Source organism: Corvus kubaryi, unplaced genomic scaffold, assembly GCF_017639235.1.
Source record: "Corvus kubaryi isolate FWS band 111438036 unplaced genomic scaffold, C.kubaryi_AGA036_p1.0 76, whole genome shotgun sequence".
NCBI lineage: Eukaryota > Metazoa > Chordata > Aves > Passeriformes > Corvidae > Corvus > Corvus kubaryi.
Window position 1 is genome coordinate 5022862 of NW_024582063.1, and position 18084 is coordinate 5040945.

Below are 18084 nucleotides of genomic sequence, written 5' to 3' on the forward strand. Positions count from 1 at the left end.
GCAGGGAGGGAATCAGTCCTGGGATGAACCTTGTGGATGTGTTCATGAGCTGATGTCTGCTCTACTCCCAACAGTCTAAGGTGGACTCAGGACTCAGGAACAACAGAAGTGAACTAGAAGACTAAACATACCTAAAAGTCTGGCCAAAAAGGTATCAGATTATGTGTTATGTGTTCTCTGGGTGATTATTTTCATTAGGTGATTATTACTCAAACTGCTAGTAAAGCAGTGTTTGGAATACAAATCTATTGGTCTATTGATGCCACGACACTCCTGATCAAATTAAAACTCAGTGACAAGTCCTGAATTATTTTCCCCCAAAAAGGTTCCGTCATGTCCCTATTCCTCCCAGTGTCTGTTTTCCAAATTTAGCAACATCACTTGAATTATTGAAAACCGAATTATTTCATGTCTCTCACTTCTCTTACAGGAGCATGATGGCTATTGACAATGGGCCATCAATCTTGTTCTAAAAAGAGCTGTCAGTATCACCCAGGAGAAAGAATGATTCAAGGACTTCCAGCAAAAGATGAAAAAAACCACTAAAGAAAGACTAAGTGAAACCTTTCCTTAATGAAAGCCTCAAGTTGTAACCAGAAGCTGTGTGCTTTCAGAATTCCTCACCCAGGCATTGTTCTGGTTGTCTCCAGATAAAAGAAGTTGCTACATCTTGGATTCATGATGTAATTTAATTGGTGTCCAGATGGATTTGTGAACAGTGTTTTAGAGCCTGCATTTGAATAAGCATTTTCATCTCACCTGCAAGTGCTTCAGACAAAGTGCAAATGCAATGAATAATAATGTCATTGGCTTTTGATCACCCCGTGCCATAGAAACTCATGAATTAAGTGTTCAGTGGACGTCAGAACAGATGAAGGGAGCTAAACTCTGCCAGGGGTTCCTCTGGGGTGTAGTGATTTTTAGGTGTTTAAAAGCTATTAAAATGATTTCCCCATTTTACTTTTAGCACTGATTTTTATGGAGAAAAGTAGCCAGCATGGGGAGAAGAGACAGGATATGGCTGCCAGAAAAACAGAAAAAAAAAATGCTTGGGAGACCTAGGACTGCAAATTGGTTTTCTGGGGGAAGAAGTGCTGCCCACCAGAGCTCCTGCCAGGGCTTCAGCGGGCCCTCAGGGGTTTCGCTGCACCCTTTGGCCCACAGGGTGTACCAGGCTCATTTTTTCCCTTCCCAAATCTGGCTGGATATATCCTGGTACCTGCTGTGCAGAGGCAAATACCTGCCTTTGCTTGCAAGTGAGACATCCGTGAAGAAAAAGGAAAAACTAAGTATGGGAAGCTCTGGTGTCAGAGGCAGACCAGATCTGAGGTTTGAAAGTTTCGAGCAGGGTGGAGGTGGGGGAGCAGCTCTGGTTCCTATCCTGTCCCACAGAGCATGGGAACCATGGTCAGAGAGCAAAAACAGGAGACGCCAGATAACAAATTAAGGAATCCTGGTTTGGTTTTTTTCTCCTTAAAAATCACAGCCAATTCTGTGCTATAGGATCTGAATGAAACCACGTATTTTTCTAGCTCCTACTGTGCTTCTGACATATTTAAGAGTCAAAGCTAGACAGATGAGGAGCCTGGGTATTGGGAAGCCCAGGGCTGGACTCAGATCTGGAAGAAACTTTATCTGAAGACAGATTGTCAAACAGCTGCTTCCTAGATTTACTGCTGTTGGCTTTCTTCTCCTGCAAAGCCCTGATGGCAGCCACTGTTTGAAGTTTGCTTGCTAAAACACACACAAATATGCATATATGAAGGCACCACATCTCCTTGCCCTTGGCTTATTTTTTGTACTTTCATTGCAGGAATGTTCTCAAAAGCATCAGTTAATTACCCTTCCTCCTTCCCAGGTGGCTGCTTTTGGACAAGGCTCATTGAAACAGAGCCAGGGTGAATTGAAGTCAATCTGCACACAGGGGAAAAGTCCCACTTCACTAATCCATGTGGCACAACTCCAGCAGAGACATTCATCTCAGTTTCTTGTCTCTCTGGGGAAAGAATGAGTTACAGATTCTGGAAAGAGCCTGGACCACTGAATTTTTAAAATCCACTTGCTTTTACTGTAGCACTGTCAAGCTTGTGAGTTCAAGAGCAGCAGACAATTCCCCAGACTTGTAAGATGGGCACAAAGCTCGTTGTCTTGTAGAAGGTGATAAATGGGCGTTCCTCTTATTTTTTGCCCTCTGGGTTCTGAGGCTGAAAATGCAGCTCTGCCCCCAGCACAGATGAGCTGGCATGAACAGAAAAGGGATCATTGCTGCAGAATGAATTGATGATTAGGAAGGATTTTGGGCATATGCAGATGTGATTTATGCTTATTGTGGTCTCTGAGTACTATGAGTTAAAGAGCAAATGCTCTCTAACGTTGAAATCCTTCCACAAGAACCCTGGTACAACTCTCAGCACGGCCCGTTACAATGTCCAGTCCAGGGATGAGGGAAGGAAGGCTTTTCCAAAGGCTATTTCCAAAGGTAACAAGTTCCTTCTCTCACCTGTCTGTGGCTGAAGATGTGTCATGAAAGGACAGAACTGGACAAAGGTCTGAGCCACTGAATTAAAGAGGGACAGCAGAGACTCAAACAGACAATAGAGAAATGGGGCTTGGAAGAATCTTGCTCTGACTCAGAAAGCTCTGGCTGTGACTGGGTTTGGACACCAGGTGCACTGGGTTGATATTGTTGTAGGTGTAACCAGGATGTGTTTGTGCATTGTAAAAATCTCTAAGAACATCCAAGGAAGGTGTATGTATAGGTGTGACCCTTAACATTTTTTAACAGTAATCCTAAACCCCTGGTGATTCTAAGTGAGTTGAAGCATGTTGAGAACTTGTATTGTGCACACAAGGTAGTGATGGTCAGTGGTCAATCTTGCTCTGACCAGTCAGATCATTAGAGATCCAAAGCACCACAGTAGCTACTGTATTACCTGGAAGTGTCTCAGTCCTGCCTACAGCATGTTCATTTACCACCTGCTAGCCATCAGTGGGACTTGTGCTAGCCACACTCTGGCCAATGAGTGGCAGGTCATCCTGCACAAAATATTGCTGCATTTAGCAAGTGCCAGGTGTGGGGCCTCTCAGGAGATAAATTTTCCAGGCTGCAGCTCATGTTTGTTAATCAAACACTATTTTCTGAGAGATAGCCCATATTTTGAGTACAGAGAGCAGGGCTGAAATTAAATACTGCTCATTTGTTTTTCAGTGCTGAGACCTTCCTCTTTCCTCCCTGCCTTTTCTTGCCCATTTACCTCTGATTTTACACCTTATTTTCCCATCTGTCACCCTGTTTGCCCCTGGCAGGATTGATCCAGACTGCAGTAAGGTTTCCCTTCTCCACTGAACTGACCTGAGTCCAACCTCTCTGTTTTCATTCGGGTGTTGGATGCTGAGGGTCAGGGCCCCTTTGATCCTAATAATAGAGAGGGACAGGCCTGTAAATCTGTCACTGCCTGGAGGTGTGTACACTGTGCTGGCATGAGCCTTGATCTGACACACCAGGAGCAGGGAAAATGAGTGATGCCCAACTTGACCTCTCATCCTTTGTGTCCCAAGGCCTTGAGCTGATGGGTTCAAAAGCTGGAGGGAGATGGTGGAGCTGTAGACAGCCACACTAACGGGCACACATGAGTGACCACATAAAGGCAGACTTCTCCAACCCTCCCTTCATTTTATGAAATCACCAGAGCATGCAGCTGTTGAGCAGAAGAATTTTGATTTTTACTTTATTCCTCTGCGGTATTCCAAGCGTGATGACCCATACAGACAGATGGATAGATACAAGGATGGCCCCAGCAATTCTGGCATGCTGACACCTGCCAGATGGAAATGTGGTCCAGCACAACAAAAATCACATCTTTTCACATCCAATCTGAATGCAGCTCTCTCTGTTGCAAAAGCACAGTCTTCATCTGGGACATCTGAGGGTAGTCAGCTGCAGTCAATTTGGCAATGGAAAAGCAGAGTTTCCAGGGACTGTGTGGTGTTTTCCCAACTGTTACTGTTGGATTTTAACTTCAAGGCCATGCCCAGTCCCCTGGCAGTGCCAAGGCAATGCAGACTGGTTCTGCACGGAGGATTGCACGTCTGCTGAAGCCATCAGAGCATGCAGCAAGAGGACGAGGCATGTGTATGCCACAGGAGGAGACAGAAAGAGACGGTGCAAAGCTTGCCAAAGTCACCCCTCACCAATTTTTGGCAAGACTGGATGAAGCAGGGTGAGTGTGCAGAGTTTGTCCTCTGGCTGGGATGCCATGATGATTTTTTGCCTTTTCTTTTATACCCCTGTTGTACCGTTTTATAGCTTCTGTATTCTTAGTGCTTTTTGCCTACATTCTTGGACTTGTTTGTCAAGCTAAACATTTTAGAAGCTTTGTAGTTAGAGATCAGTGTGTCCAGACACCAAAGTCCTCTCCAGAACACATTTTGTGAACTAAGATAAACCATCCAAGGGAAATTTCCTTGGGGAGGGGGGATCACTCAAGCCTCTCATTGGGGAATCTTTGATAGATATGCTAATTAGTAATGTTATACCTGATTAATTGTGTGTGTGCATTGTGGTGTGCATTGGGGTGCATTCGACCTGGACGTGTGCACCTAAGGATCCTTAAAATAAATACCAAAGTAAAATCCCTTTTTCCCTTCTAACTGTGTTTGACTCTTGATTTTAAGACCAAGAAAAGGCACCAGCTGCAATGGGTTTGAAACGAGGAACTGACTTAATGGTTCCATGCAACATTTTACCTCACGCTTTCTGAAGTCTAATGCCTATTGTGGGTTGTGGCAAGAGCTTGGAGAGTGACAAAGTGCAGACACCTTGTGACAGAACAGTCTGACAGGATTGAATAATCCTTTATATCAGCTAAGATTTCTGAGTTTCAGCAGTTGAATTTCACGGCCCTGTGAGTGTCCCACCCTTCTCCCTGACTGCACCATCCCTGCAGTAAGGTTACCTTCTCTTGGTATCCAAGGAATAGGTGATCTCAGAGAGGTCTCTAGGGATGCAGGAAAAGTTGCACAAGGACCAAGTTATGTCAAGATAGGCACAAGGAACATCTGTGGGAGGTAATCACCTTGCAGGTTTTGTGGGAAGGGGAGGGACTGTCTGCACACACAGGAAAATAAGCAGGTGTCCAGGCTGTTTCTCTGAGTGCAGAAGCTGCCGCTGCTGGTGGACCAACATCAACCCCCTAAGAGCAGGGTGAAAGAGTGAGCAAATGGTTCCTTTGGGGCTGCTCTTGTAGGAAAATGAGCAGGTTAAGACTGCAGCACATTCTGCAAAAGCTAAATGCTGCTGTGGCTGTGATTGCCCAGAGTGAAACTATTTCTCTGCCTTGTTTGTTTCACCTGGCAACTGTTAGGCACTTACTGGAAATGAGGAAGAAAACCCTTTTCTCTCTTAAAAACAAATCAAATTGTGTTCTTGCAGATATGAAAGAAAGTAATTTTTCTCAGAAGCTTATCTTGCCCTGAATGGAAAGTTAAACTCCTGCGCAGCCTGGGAAACATGATGTTCTCCAAGCTCAGGCTCTTGTTTTCTCTGCCCCTCCCCAGACTGAAAAAGGTGTTGCTGAAAACTTCCCCTGGTTTTGTAAAATGTACATAACTGAACTCTAGCTTGTGTCAATGGCCAGTTGTTTGCCATCACCATATAGAGATGAAAAAACCTCTTCCAGACCCCTTGTCACCTCCTGGTTATTAGACAGCACAGTAGCTGCTACATCCAGAAGTTTGGCTTTGTGGGGCACGTTGATTAATTGAATTCCATTTAGCTCCTCTTTTAGGATTGTCTGCACAGCCACTACAGCTGAGTGGGAAGTGATGTGCACACTCAGCAGAAATGTCTCCCTGATCTCTGAAATCAGTGCTGCAGGGCGAGGGGAGGTCACTGTGCTGGTTGCCATAGTAATGAGCCACCCTGCAAAAAAAACGTGTCTTTCTTCTGCCTTGTGAAACACATTTCGCCCACCAGGAATCACTGAGCGAGGGGGGGATTACACTGAAGCGTTTAACATTCCCATTGCTGAGCCCTCCCTGGGCTCATGGGCTGAAGGGATGGGAACACTCCAGGCTCAGTTCAGGGAAGGGAATGCTTGAACAAGCACAGGTGCCTAAATGCCCTGCAAACTGGGGCCTTTGGAACAATTACTTCTCGCTTGGGTCCCTACAAGAGCTCAGGAGCAATAAATTCCAGGCTTCTCATCTGTGTTCATACTTCAGATGGGCTTTTTTTACCCTCGAGAAGCAAAGGGAAGGAAGGAAAACATGGAAATAGAGCAAGGCTGTTTCTCTGCTGGTGTCTCTTTGAGCTGCTCCAGAAGAAACTGTTCTCTGACACCAATTAACTCTAGCAAGGGATCTGCTGATTTTAAGTGGAACATCAAATCTCATTGAGATAGAAATAACTCTTTTATGCCTACCTCAGTTCTCAACACTATCAAATTCTGGGCCTGGACCCCTGCCAGGTCTTTTCAGAAATAATGAAATGATTGTTCTTACCTCCAAGCTAGAAAGACTTTCAACTGAAAAAACCCAGCATAGCCTGCATTTGTTACAATTTTATCCTTCACTTTCATTAACAACTCATTCCTGGTCTAGCCTGGCAAATATGCTTCTGATTGTTCAGTCCACTGAATTCTTTTCATTTAGTGTGGTTTTTTTTTTTTTTTTGTCTTGTCTCCAACAGAACTGAAAATTGAATGATGATGAAGGGAAATTTACTTGAAGGCAAGCCAAGGGGGAGCAGAGAAATATGGCAAGCATGGTGATGGAGAAACTCACTGGAGCAGGGAATGCCAAGGAGAAGGTAAAGAAGCAGCTGATTTATGACCACCTGGTGAGAAGACACATGGAAGATGGTCTGGGAAGCTTTTGGAGGAGTGTCCTGAGGATTATAAATGAAGTAGAGGGATGCAGGGGAACTAGGCACAACGCAAAGGTGACAGAAGCCAATGAGGGCTTTTTGGAGTAAAGCTCTGCCACAACTTTGCAGCTGGAACTTTTTTCCTCAAGGGTGAAAAGTAAATTCCTCAGTGCTGCCATACTTGAGGAACTCCTTTTGCTTCTGCCAAGTTAATCATATCAGAAGCAAAACAAGCAGCATAAGAAGAGAATTTCCCTCTTGGTATTTGGAAATGAAATATTCATTCCAAATGTCTTACCTTTTTTATGAAAAATGTGAAAAAATTGATTGTGCAGAGTAAATCATCTGTTCCTGATTTCTTCAGTGTTTCACTGAACTTAGAGACACATTTTGGTATTTGTTGGAAATATTAAGACTATTCTGGATAAGGAGGGGTCTGAATACGCTTCTAAATTTTGAGTTACAGCAATGCAAGAGTAAATATTATGGCATTATTAGTTATTTGTTTCTGCTCTGGAAATCCCTCTCAGAACTGAGACTGGACCTGAAAGCAAAACTTCAGGATTGGCCAATGAAGTGAGTGAGACCGGTGAGAAAACGAGAATGGTTCAATTAGAGTTAATTAAACATTCTGAAGTGATTTTCGACACCCACATAAGCACACCAAGGGTGAAATGAAGAGGAAGAAATCCTGCAGTTTGGCTTGTGTGTGACAGGAAGTTTTGAGAGACCTCATTAAGACGCACTGACTACAGGCCTTTTCAGACAGAATGTATTTAGTATGTGACACAAGCAAGGGAAGCACTGAATAATTCAGACTGGAGAGGACCTCTGGAGGACTCTGGTCTGTTCCCCCTGCTCCAAGCAAGGCCAGGAAGAGCAGGTTGCTCATGGCTGAGTCTGTTCAAGCTTTTAATATTTCCAAGGATGAAATTATCTCATGTCTCTAAACTTCTGTTTTCAAGTTTAACCACTGACTGAATGAAAAAACTCAGCCTAACAGAAGACAAAAATGAGATACAAATGAGATTTTGGTCCTGTGTCTGTGGTGTGGAGTGGCTGGCACTGAGGACTTCAAGTCCGTGACAAAATGGTGTCCCCTTGGTCACTGTGAGTTATGTTCCTGGAGCACATCTTCTGTCCAGTTTGATATGAAAAGCATCTCTCTTGCAGGCTCCAAATGGGACCCAAAGCTTGGTGAGAGGGACAGCTGGGGGATTTTATCAGATGTGGAGTCCTGCTTTGGATTATAATCCCTGTGTGCATATTCAGAATCAGATGTACCCTCTCCCCTCAGGAAGTGTTCAAGGGCAGGATGCATGGGGCCCTCGGCAACCTGACCGAGTGAGTGCCATCCCTGCCCATGGATCTTTAAAGTCCTTCCCAACCCAAACAGTTCCAGGATTCTGATTCTTTGATCACATGCTTTATCATTGAGCAAATTCCTGGGTCCTTTTTTAGGAGTGGGCTCGTAAGATCTGATCCCAAGCCCCTTCTCCCAAGCTCCCTCCTCTCTGTACTTGCTTTTCTCCTACAGGGGCTGTGACAAGAAGGCAAGGACATTTCACTAATGCTTCAAAATAAACACAGAAAGGACTGAGAGGAAAGAAGTGTGACTCCCAAGACAGCCACCTGTTTTGTCCTTTTGAGTCTAATTAGGCTGAATTTTTACCATCCTCAGCACTGAGTTTTCAGAGGAAAAAAGCTCTGTTGCAGCAGAGACTGGAGGGGGTCTGGCTTAATCCCATCCTCAGCAGCACAGAGATGCTTTGGCATCTTAGTAGATGAAAGGCATGAAACCTATTTATTCACATGGTTTCCTAAAGAAACAAGGGTACTGTGATTTTTTTTTTTTAATCGGTATCTGTCTCCCTTACTCTTCTCTCCATCCCTTTTTGCTGTTTTTGGTAGTTTCCACCAGATCTACCAGTAGCTGAGAGATTAAAAAGGTTATATGTTCATACAGGGTTTCCCCCCTCCTCAAAGAGATGGCGTTATAGGGGAGGCATTGCCAGAATTTTCATGTTTCACATGAATGAAACAACCAAAATGTGAAGTTAAGCCGTATTAGACAACAGAAAGTCCTCAGATGAGAGATTAAACCTGTTAGCAAGGTGCTCAGACTCCCACATTAGTGCCATTAGGGATTTTTACCTCTCTTTACACTGCCTCGTTTAGCTGAGAAGAGGAACACCAGGGATCTCAGTGCTTTGGGATTGACCTCAATAATTGGATTTTCCTGTGCATTGCTCACTAGGTGGAATGGCAGTGGCAAAGCACCAAAAACCAGCACACATAAATAACATTTGGAAATTAATAATTCCATTTCCTGCAAGTGATAAGAAAATTTGCCCTGTGTGCAAGTAATTTGCAGTCATTAATGGCAATTTCCAGGAAATTATGGCAGAGCAATAAAATCCACATGGGATGAAGTTTTGCGCCAAGGAAGATGTGTGTTGGGAGCAATGTTAAGGCCAGTGCTACCCTGGCCTTGGCCTGCCATTTTCATCTGCAGTGATCCTGGAGCTCTAAGCTTTGTGGTTTTCTTAACCCTAACCCTAACCCTAATCCTAACCCTAGGCGGAGAAATGAAGGCCACATGGCATTAAGGCAGGCACCAAGGAAAAAGTGTGTTGGGAAAAACATTATGCCAGTGCAGCCCAGGACTTGCCTTGCCATTTGCATCTGGAGCTCTGGGCTTTGTGGTTTTCTAAACCCTAAACCTAAGCCTAACCCTAAGCCTAACCCTAGGCTGAGCAATAAAAGTCACATGGCATTAAGGCAGGCGCCAAGGAAAAAAGGTGAAGGGAGCAATGTTTTGGCCAGTGCCGCCCTGGACTTGGCTTGCAATTTACAGCTGCATTGTCCTTGGACTTGTCTGGGCTCTGTGGTTTTGTCAACCCTAACCCTAACCATAACCCTAACATGAACCCTTAATCCTAGCCCTAACCCTAACCCTAGGTGGAGCAATAAAAGCCACATGGGAGTAAGGCAGGCGCCAAGGAAAAAGTGTGTTGGGAGAAATGTTATGCCAGTGCTGCCCTGGCCTTGGCCTGCCATTTGCAGCTGCAGTGTCCGTGGAGCTCTGTGCTTTATATTTTTCTCAAACCTAACCCTAACCCTAAGCCTAACCCTAACCCTAGGTGGAGCATGAAAAGCCACATGGGGGTATGATAGGTGCCAAAAAAAAGTGTGTTGGGAGCAATGTTTAGGCCAGTGCCGCCCTGGACTTGGCTTGCCATTTGCAGCTGCAGTGTCTCTGGAGCTCTAGGCTTTATGGTTTTCTCAGCCCTAACCCTAACCCTAACCCTAGGTGTAGCAATAAAACCACATGGGATAAAGGCATGCGCCAAGGAAAAAGTGTGTTGGGACCAATGTTTAGGACTGTAATTGCAATGACTAAATAAATCAATTACTTAAAAAAAAAAAAGAAAGCCCCCAGACATATACTGCAAATCAATTACTTAATATTTCATGGGAATTACTCGCTGTTACAGAAAACAACAGAGGAACGAATCCTTTAATGACATAAGCAAAATCCAATCACTGTCTGGGGAAAGCAGTTTCTGTACACCATTACCTTTATATAACTCACGAGATAATGCAATGAAATAGTGGGAATGCCTGGGAATAGTGAGCCCAGATGAACTACCAGGCAGCAGGAAGAAAGCAGCTGGAACCTGGTTTTCTGCACCATTCCAGAAGGAGGAAACACCATACCCAGTGAACAGCACCTGTGCCAGAAAAGTTGTGAAAACAGATGATGGGTGCCTGGATAAACAACACCAACGCTGCAAAAACAAATCTGTTGTTTGGAGTCATTAGAGACGGTATTGGAGAATATCATTGTTGTGGCTGTGGGAGGAGGTTACTGTCAGCCCACACCTTGGACAGTGGGGAACAAACCTGTCTGCTCACCTCAGCAGGGTCTTTAGGAGATGCTTCAGCAAATTCCAATGGGGACAGTGGGAGCCTGTCAGATTTTGGGCAAGGAAACCATGGAAGAGCAAACTAGGGCTGATCAGCCTGGAAATACAGCGATGGAGAAAATTTAGGGGTAAGGGAGGGCTGGAGAATAGAGGCTCCCATGAATACATGAGGTAAACTATGCCCAGGATAGCCCAGGAGAAAACAGCTGGAGAAGGGGCAGTACCCAGGGAATTTAATTATCTTCCAGAGCTCAGGTTATGTCTGATGAGCTTTAAATTGGGCAGCAGCTTCAGTGTTAGTCATCAAAATGTAGAGAGGAAGATGAATGGTGCTGTGCAGTTTGAAAACCCAGCCTCATTAGGAAACTGGGGTTAGAGGCCACCAGAGCTTGGTTAAATTATTATTCCCCATCTCCTATCCACTCTTCTAATGCAATATTATGGTACTGATGCCTTTTCCCGGTCTTAAAATCAGGAGTCAAACACGGTTAGGAGGGGAAAAGGGCTTTTACTTTGGTGTTTATTTTAAGGATCCTTAGGTGCACCATGCCCAGGTGGAATGCACCGAAGTGTACACCACAATGCACACACACAATTAATCAGGTATAACATTATAGGTGTTACTAATTATCATATCTATCAAAGATTCCCCAATGAGAGGCTCGAGTGAGCCCCCCTCCCCAAGGAAATTTCACTTGGATGGTTCTATCTTAGTTTACAGAATGTGTTCTGGAGAGGACCTTGGGGTCTGGGGCACACTGATCCCCAGCTACGAAGCTTGACAAACAAGTCCAAGAATGTAGGCAAAAAGCACTAAGAATACAGAAGTTGTAAAAGGCTATAAGAAGGGTATAAAAGAAAAGGCAAAAATCATCATGGCATCAGTACGAGTGTATATAAATTAGTGTATCCTAAAATACGGCTGGTTAATTCGCAAGCAGATTTGGCAGCTTGTCCCATCACTGGTGGTGGCAAGTCTTAGCTTTACACACAGGCACAGCTCCCTTGGAGCTTTTCCTGTTCCTGAAAAACACTGCTGATCACGAGACACAGGTGCTGATGGAAGGAGTTCATCTCCCAGCTCACCTGCTGAATGCCTTTGGAAGGCCTCATTACCATGCAAATGGAGATTGCACACAGCCTAAGAAAAATGCATCTGTCAGGCTGCACATATTGATAACAGCAAATGTGAGCATAACTGGGATTTATAGAGAGAAGGGATTTCACCTGGGGCTGGCTGGACTTGTCCTGCCCCTGGAAACAATGAGGGTTAATTGTGCTTCAGTAATTCTGACATCTTTCTGATGAACAATTCATCTCTAATTGGACCCGAAAAACTGCTGCAGTAGTGGGGAACTTCTGACCTCGAAATGGTGGAGGAGAATTTTGACAAAGAAATTGCAAAACTGACAAATGGGAAGGAGCAATGAATGCAGCCGTGAAGGGGGGAAATGATGAGCTAACTCAGCCATAATTTTGCAATGGATCAAGTTATCCTCTGACTTACATTGGAGTGAGCTTCTGATGATGCAGGCATTGAAATGAAAGACTTGAAGGAGGTTACTGCTCTAACATGCCATAGGAAAGCAGCTGGAGACCCCGGGACACTCCTGACAGGTTGTGGAGTGTGATGATATGGACAGCCAGCTGGAAGTCCAGAAACAAGTGGCTGTGTAGCTTGGGCTGTACAGTGGAATTTCTGCCTGGGAGAGTCAGGGCACCTCAAGATCCAGAGCAAACAGCTGCACTAAGGTCATGATGTTGTACTTTTCTTCCTCCATTTGGGAAGCCCACTTCTAGGCACAGACAGTCATGCCTTGGGCAGAGTTCCTGAGGAAAGAAGTCATCCAGCCTTGCCAGAGACACCCAAGACAGAAGGCTGTCCAGCTAAAAATATTTTTACACCTTTCTGAATATTTTAATATATTTATAGATATGGTCGTACACCAGCACCTCCACAGAGTGATATGCTCTCTGGAAACTCTCTAGAATGTACCTTAGATTGGAGATTACAGGAAAATAATTTATTGATCTATTACAATTGACATGTGCACAGTGCAAGGCACTTGCCAATGCACATATATTGTATTTACTGAGGTAATACTGGCAAGAAGTCAGGGACAATTAACTTTGCAAAGGCCCTCAAGGGAAAAAGACAAAAGCAAGTTTATAATTTATACTAGAAATAACAGGCAAAGTCTGTGTGTGTTTAACCTGAGCTCCAGGATATACATTTCTTGGGAATGCATAAATGTGCTCCCAGGTTTTATATCTAAACATGTTGTCTTGAAATACAACTTGATTTTCATGCTTTTCAGACTGTTTGTAAGTGGTTAGTGCAGAACATCTACTGCTGTACTACCAATTTTCAGGGCTTTTACCTTCCCTACAAAAGACAAGCTAAGAGTGGGTGGTAGTGCAGTGACCAAAATGTAAGTCTGCGCTGGATAACCTTGAAATGAACCCTGCAGCACTCACAGGAAAACCCTTTGGTTAAGGCTTTGGTACTTCCTTGAAGAATTACTTGGTATATTTTAGTGGAAAATGGTTTTTGATTTAATTAGGCTTTCTTACTTGTGTTTTTTGAATGTTTTAATGTCAGCTAATGAATGTGTGCTGAACATCAAACAACGAGTTTTCATGCAGATTTTTTTTCCCAACACTCCTTCTTCTCCCTCCTTCCTGCTCTGCTCAACATGTAGTGGAAAAAAAAAGTTGTCCACCTAAATATTTCCTCAAAAAGTATAATTCTCCAATCAAGTCTATTTGTTGTCTTCTATCTCTGTAAGCAGCAGTGGTGTATTTCTGTGTGAGCTGTGTCACATATATTAAAAGTGAAGAAAAAGATGTGTCTGTGATTATTGTCCCTGGGCTCACTTGGTGCTGTGGTGACTCCTGCTGTTGAAACAGGACAAGCAGGTCCTGATATTACTGATAACCAAATCTAGCAGATTTTTTTTTTTTTTTTAGATATCCTAAACTCTTATTGTCTGTTTTAATAAGAATTTATACAGCTTTGGTAGCAACTTAGTGTTTTTGGCATGAAAAGTCTTTGGCATACACCACTCAATCCAGCAATTTATTGTTTGCTGTATTTATTTTCACAGCATCCTTTATTCCAACATCTTTTATTTTATTTAGTTCAGCTGCATCCTTCAAAAATGAAAAGGGTAAAGGTAATGTCTACTGCAATATAAAGCCAAAGCATTTAACTCCACAGCAATGCCCTTTCCTCTACTATTCCATCAGAACAGGGGACTCAGCACTGAAGAAAGCCATGGTTAATTAATTACTTACTCCGAGAAGATTCGTCCCCAGCGAACATCTTTTCCTCTGCCCCAGGAAATGTGGGTTTTGTTAGTGGTGCTCTTTTCCATGAGTTCTATCTAGCTGAAAAATAACAGCCCTAGATGTTTGAATACACCATCTAATCTAAGAATTGGTCAGTGGTCAGTTTGGGGCTGGAATAACTGAGGAGCAAACCTGAACGAAGAATTTCAGCTTTTTTTGGAGAAACGAAGTCTGAGAGTTTTGTGGTTTTCCAGTGACTGTTCAAGGAAAGAAAGTACACAATTCGTTTTGATGAAGGGCAAACATTTTCTAAAGAACTGCTACAGCAAATCCCCTCATGTTGCAGTGGCAGACACCCCAGAAGAAATCATTCACAGCCGCCTGAATGCCTTTGCTCTTATCTTTACCGAAGTCATCTACACTGATTTCTGCTATTTCCCCAGCTAAATTAGCCTTTTCTAATCCTGTCCTCCAAAGTTCTTGGTGCTGTTCTCGACACAGAGCCAACCACAAGTTTTATGAGTGCACCCGCTGGGCCATTTTTCTCTCTTTGCTTAAGAGAATGTCATGCAAGACAATGTCATACTCTTAATAAATTCAAGACATATCTCATCTGCTGCCTCCTCTTTATCCACTTGGCTGGTTGCTCTGACAAGGAATGAAATTAGAAATGGTTTGAGAAAGTAGGTTCTTGAATAATCTATGCTGGCTGTTTTTATCAGTTTATTCCCTAGATGACTACTAAGATATCGTTTAATAATTTTATCTTCTGCCTTTCTGGGTATTAGATTACTGCAATTTCCTTGGTTCTTCATTCTCTCATGAAAGATGAACTCCTCTTCTTGCCTTCCTTGATTCCTCAGCTACAGAGAATTTACAGAGATAATCCCTAAAGGTGCAGAAATCTTCTCACCTGACTGTGAAGTGCAGGAGGAAAAACTTCAGCTGTTCCTAAGGATGTCATAACTTCTCTAAACATTCTTTAACCAGGTCTTTTCCTGTTTTGGTTTGCAGTGCTATTTCTTTGGAAAATGTGCACTAAGCACCTATATTGCCCTAAATAGGAATAATTATCTTCTAACCTTTCAACTGGTACACTCAAAAAGGAGCTACTGGAAAAGACTGATCCCTCACTGCCAAAGGGGATGCAAACAGCTTCCTTATCTGCTAATGATCTGAGCACAAAGATGCCCAAAATCTGAGACAAGACGAAGTCACATTCCCTTCTTAAGCATTCCTTGGGTCCCTTAAGGACGTGATCAAGGAGATATGTTGGGAGACAGGAAAGAGATGCCAGAACTGCTCACAGATGTAGCTCCAGAAAATTGGTTTATGTGAGCCCAGCAGCTTGGCAGATGAAGGCTCAGGAAGTGCTTTCCTGCTTACTTGCCAAACACGAGCAACATCCAATATCTTTCTTAGAAGTGCTTGAGCTGTATTAGCAACACATACACATTTCTTTACAAAGGTCTGGAGCAGCACCTCTGCTTGGTTCCTTTTTTTGTGATTCCAGCCACATCGCACTAAATACAGAGGGATGCCCACTGCTTACAGGAGCAATTCCGTGAACTCCTAGAGCTGTAACGTGAGCCCAGACTTCTGCCACAGAATGGCTTGTGAGATTTTTAAAAAAACAGCATGTGGGTTAATTTTTCTTTGCCTGCCAAATACCTGTTAAGGCTTTTGTCAATTTTCTCTCTCTTGCCAATTTTGGGCAGTGACAGCAAAGCTGAAAAATCAGAACATAAAACCTGCCATTGATTTCCAATGCAATGGTTCCAAAGGAAAGGTCAGGAAGGAAAAAAGAAACACATTGGACAAAAAAGCAGCTCCGTTGATGTATTGCTGGTGGCGCCTATGGAGCTGCCCCAACACAAACAGACCTTTTATATCAACTGATATGAGACAAAGGAAGGGATGGTGCCTGGAGCTCCTCACCTCTCCCTCAGGGAGGAGGCTGAGGTGTGTTATATTTGCTACTGCACAACCAGCCCAGCCATGCCCCTCCACTGGACAGAGGAGACATGACTGTGGGAAAACAACCTATGTAGATAAAGGGAAATAATGGATAGCATTATGATAAGGAGACAAAATAATTGGGTAATACATGAAAGGCAAACAAAGTTCTTGTGATCTGAAAGTCAGGAAAGGAGTAGTTTCAACACCAATAAAGTTGTCATCATAAAAACATTTTATAGGAAGGGCAAAGAAGGGCTGGGATACAAAGGTATTTATGGAATTGGGTGCAGCATGTTCTGCATCCATCCATTAAATTCAGATGGATTTGTCACGGTTTTTGTGCTTTAAATCTTTGTGGTAAGTAATTTAGGCACTGTTTCATATTGTCTGCTTGATAGAGTATGTTTCAAATTGGAGCCCAGTACCAAGTTGTTTAACAGAAATTTTTTGAGATGAGAAATTCTTCTGATCCTGACAACATCCTTTACACGAGAAATAAAGAAGGCATTTATGAGAAGCTGCTTTGTGGTTTTGATAATAAAGGTAACTATTATCTTGCAGCCTTTCCCCACCCTCACATTGCTACACGTTAACTAATTAACTAATTAATTAATCAATCCCTTTTCCTTCTGAGAAGAGAGGCTCTGCATGCCTAGCTGAAGGAACCATGGCACTGCAGTGGGGTTGAGCATGTTCTTATTCTCATGGACCACTCAGCATCAACCTAGAGTTTCCTCTCCTCTCATATATTAGTTTAAGGTAGCTGTTTGATTCTTTGCGACATTTTTGTTCTATTTGCTTTATTTTGCAGGCTAAACATGAAAGCTGGGAGTACTGGAGAAGCCAGGCTTAAAAGTGGCATTCCTGGTTCAGAGTTACTGGCCACCCAAACCATATCACCATCTCCTCTCAGTTCTGATGAAATGGTTCTTAGAGAAGACAGGAATTTTCTTGGATACATCTCCACAAGCAGGGTGGAGACAGATTCAAATGCTGCATCAGGACACCATGTTTTGTGTCTAGACCTGACATCTTTGTCTGCATGAAGCCCAGCCCACAGAGATATTCTAGAACTAAAAATTTGTTCTTCTCACTATCTCCATGCAAAGGCAGGATAAATATTCCCTAGGGGATTTTTTGTGACAAAAGAGATCAAACAAATCCAGCATTTTATAAGGTACATACATTTAGAAGCTGGATAACTCTACACATGTGGGAATTACTGGCTATTTGCTCATAGGCCTTTAAAATCTGCAGAACAGGACCTGAGTATGTTTCTCTGTAGAATCCAGATCTTGACTCCTTTTTTACAATCACACAGGCCTCACTTGAATGCTGGGATAACTTTTTTTGCTGATTGGAAAAATATTCTTGTGTCCACATTGGAGACAAGGCAACTTAATGCCCTTTTTTGTGTTTTGGGGTTGACTGGGCTTTCCTGGAAACACTGAGGTTTTATCACCCTGTTCACGTTTGAACTGCTTTCTATGCTTTCACACAAAATAACTGTATATCCATAATTCCAGTGCTCTGCACCCCCTCTCCCAAGGGTTTGGGATACACACAGATACCCTATCACAGCAGAGCACTGCTCTTTGATCTGCCAACGATCTGAGTCTGCAACAGCAGAGAATTACACTCAGCTCTCTCAAGTCCCAGCACTTCACCTATTATTTTAAGAAAGTTGTCCCTGGAGGTATTAAATAACCACAAAGTGCTGCTGCAGCAGAGCTAAATATTTACTAATAACGTTAAACTAACACACTGGGGTTTTTTTCCAAGGAGACATTGGCACACAGCTCTGCTGTGAGCCACAAGTACATCTCAAGATCTCATAAAAGTAAAGCTGGAGAATTTCTGGTGCCAGACGCGGCATCAGCTGCTGTGAATGGCCAGAGCCTGTTGATGCCAATGGGGACATAATGCTTAACAGACTGAGAATTTGCCTCCTCTTCCCTGGTGTTGCTAAAAACCTTTTTGGAGCTCCCCAGATGCGTCAGCTGAATCTCTCAGGTTGAGGAGGAAAAAGGTTTTTTAGTA

The 18084-nt window shown here is 43.3% G+C and overlaps 1 long non-coding RNA gene across 1 annotated transcript; it reads left to right on the forward strand.

Annotated features, from left to right (window-relative positions):
• Positions 1–445: 445 nt before the first annotated feature.
• Positions 446–10361, forward strand: LOC121675952. The gene is made up of 2 exons (XR_006020293.1): positions 446–4220; positions 6689–10361. It is a non-coding gene; the product is annotated as an uncharacterized LOC121675952 (long non-coding RNA).
• The last annotated feature ends 7723 nt before the right edge of the window (positions 10362–18084 follow it).